This window comes from Carcharhinus amblyrhynchos, chromosome 15, assembly GCF_965287045.1.
Source record: "Carcharhinus amblyrhynchos chromosome 15, sCarAmb.v2.hapA, whole genome shotgun sequence".
NCBI classification, from domain to species: Eukaryota; Metazoa; Chordata; class Chondrichthyes; order Carcharhiniformes; family Carcharhinidae; genus Carcharhinus; species Carcharhinus amblyrhynchos.
The window spans coordinates 16,108,771-16,112,042 of NC_137338.1; the positions used below are offsets into that span (position 1 = coordinate 16,108,771).

The 3,272-nt window shown below is 45.7% G+C and overlaps 1 pseudogene; it reads left to right on the forward strand.

Moving 5' to 3' along the window:
* Window positions 1-2,585: 2,585 nt before the first annotated feature.
* Window positions 2,586-3,055, forward strand: LOC145353098 (RNA-binding protein 3-like; annotated as a pseudogene).
* The last annotated feature ends 217 nt before the right edge of the window (window positions 3,056-3,272 follow it).

Consider the following 3,272-nt stretch of genomic DNA (forward strand, 5'->3'; position numbering starts at 1 on the left):
GGCAGGCTCGAAGAGCTAGATGGCCAACTCCTGCTCCTATTTCTTATGTTCTTATGTTCTAAGGGCCTCCAGCATCGACAGGCCTGGCCGCTGGGGGGGGACACCCAGAGGTCAGTGTGGCAGAATCTGATTGCACTCTATTAATCAGGGTGATCAAGCCTTGATCAATTGACAAGAATCAAGATATCATCAAAAGGACACAAAACCAAGGAGGGATAAAAGCTGCTGCACAACTGAAGAAGCTCCACTCTCTCTCTGACCCCATGATCGAGTTACAACAATGGTGACCATCGCCAGCAACAACCAGCACGAGGAGAGCCACCTCACCTGAGAAGGAAGAAAGGAAGACTAGAGCCAGAGTGCCAGACCAGACTACAGAGGGACTATAGAGACCAGCGCACAGATAAAGGCCAATATTTGCTTGGGTACTTATCAGTCACACAAAGTTAAGTCAAGGTCTAGTATTGGACTTGAACTTTAGTATTTTCTGGAAGATAACTTATTTTTGGTTGGGTTGGTGATTATTGATTGTGTGTTTTAAATAAATATTTGTTGTACTAACAAGAAGTCTACTTGCAATTCTTTGTCACCGTATAAGGGTTAAAACAGACTATGCGGCAGGCACAACAATTGGTGACTCCGCTGGGACATTAAAGAGAAGTAACTCTGTTGCTCCGATATTGAATTCTATAGAATCTATATTGAACAATTATTTAAAACTCAGAGCCAACAGGTGTAAACTCCTTACTGGACAAATAATTGCTTTTGGGAAATTGTTTATTGTGCGTGCGTTGTTACTAACAAGGAGGATAGGGTAAACTCCATAGGTTTACATTAGAATCCAGAGGGATTTGGACCTGAACATAGCCCAAAGCTGTACCGCAGTCCGATCAACTCCCTATCCCTTGTTGTTAAATATAGAATGGCAAGAAACAGTACAGAGGCATACTGTCCCATATGGGAAACGAAAATCAGAGAATATATTGAGAAGAAAAGGTGGCCCCTAAAGGCAGAATTTTGTGCCAATTCTGAGATGGGACCGGGATCCGTAGGGCAGAAGTAGTGGGATGATCTGAAGAAAGTTCAGGGAAAACAGGCAGGCCAATGTGAGAAAGCAACTGCTATTGTGAGCTGCTTAGGACAGCTGCTAGGAACAGAAAAGGAATTAAACACAGGAACTGGAGGAATCGAAGCGGGCACAGGAGGAAAAGGAGGAGGAGATTAAGAAACTAAAGGAACAACAGCTAGAATCGCTAGAGCAAATAAGAACCACAGAGGACAAGAGAGATTGAGAAATTAAAGAGAACCCACCAGGCAAATTTATTACATCTGGGCAATTTTCAATCCAGTACGAGAGAGCTTACCAAGATGCCAGCGCAGTCTTGGCGAAAGGTGAGGCTGAGCGGGTGGTAGGCAGCAATAAAAGCACTACCATCAAGCCAGTAAAGAATAGAAACAAGCAACCACTGACCACTCCAAATGCCAGCGAGAAATTTCACATCTGGAATCCCTATTATCAGTTCAAAACGGATTTATGTGTACCTTCGGGACAGTAGAGGAAGAGGAGATAGAGGATGCAGATTGGGGAGAGTTAAAGGAAAATGCTAAACTTTACGTTACGCGAACCGAGAGTGGTCCCCCACCATCTTTTCCAGGGGAAGTCATACCCACTGCAACCTTAGATTCACCTCCAGTACCGATGCACCCAGTGATGACTGAATGTCGGGTAGGAGAGTCTCAGGACCCAGCTATTACATGCACGACCCCGTTTATGGTGGTCCAATTGGCCGAAATCACACACAAAATCACAACCTTTGAGCCAGTTTATTTAAGGATGTCAAGCAGCAGAAGATAATGCACGTGCTATATGAAAGGGAAGAAGCGAAACTGATAGTCATGTGCCTAAGCAAGTTTCTATGGTTTGCCTTGTCAGTCCCTCAAAATGTTGGGGAAGGAACCTTAAATGAAATTAAGGAAGTGATATTGACTGCAGTAGGGTTTAACAAAGGGGATCCTATAGACAGGTTAAATAAATGTGAACAGAGGAAAGGGGAACATCTGACTGCGTTTGTCGGTCGTTTATGGATCCACTTCGCGGGAATGCATGGGAAATTAGATCAGGCTGCATTAAATGAAGCTGACTCATCCAAATGGGCTAGGACATTAGTCTCGCAAACCACAGAGGAAGGCAAGAAAGCCTGCACTAATTTTGACCCCGCGGAGACCACATACAATGAAGCGTGCGTTCTCCAACGGTTAGCTCAAGTCCAGGATCAGGAAGTTCAGGGAGCCCCAGTGTCATGGTCAGAGAGAGAAGCTTTCGATGAGAGCTAGCCAAAGTCCAGTATGGAGAAACAAGGGTAGAGGGGATCCCAACACCAGAGAGGTACAGCTCCACCTTACACAGCAGCCCCAGGGAGAGATAGAGGGACACGTTTTAATTGCAGGCAGCCAGGACACTTCGCCTGAAATTGTAGGAGACCTCCATCACCAAATAAACAGTCCCCGAGACTACCAGGACCACAGGCTCCACCAGTTAGGCCAGCTCCCAGAGCTTCACACACTCAAATGTGCAGCAATTTGCCATGACTGAAGCAGGAAAGTTGTTTGTTGGCGGCCTGAACTTCAACACGGACGAGCAGTCCCTGGAAGAGGTTTTCTCCAAGTACAGGCAGATCTCTGAGGTGAAAGTGATTAAAGACAAAGACACCATGGTGTCCCGCCGTTTCAGCTTCATCACTTTCAAAAACCCAGAGGATGCCGGGGCGTGCTGCAGGCGATGAATAGAAAATCCCTTGATGGGTCATGCCAAGAGAAGGTCTGGAAGCGGCTGCGGATATGGTCGAGGTCGCTATAGTGGCAGCTACAACAACAGTGGCTGCAGGAGAGGAGCAGGAGGTGGCTATTGGGAGAGTAACAGGAACGGTGGCTGTAGCGGCAGAGGCCAGTATGATGCAGGAGACCAGGATAGCTATCCGGGTGGGTAAAAGGTGGATACTACTACAGTTATGTAGGTGGTGCTTACGAAGGCCGCTCATACAGGGACTATGACTGATCAAAGCAACAGAAGCATTTCTACCAGATTGAGGATCAACCTCCCACCTTGTTCCTAAAACCGCAGAAAGCAGTATCTGATGAAATTTGATTTGCGTTATGTTAAAATGCTAGAAAACTATTTTCACCATGATTGATCTTGTTATCCAGTTGTTGACTTGGTTAACTCATTATGGGGATTGAACATTTAATTTAAAAAACTGTGTGGCTTTTAATGA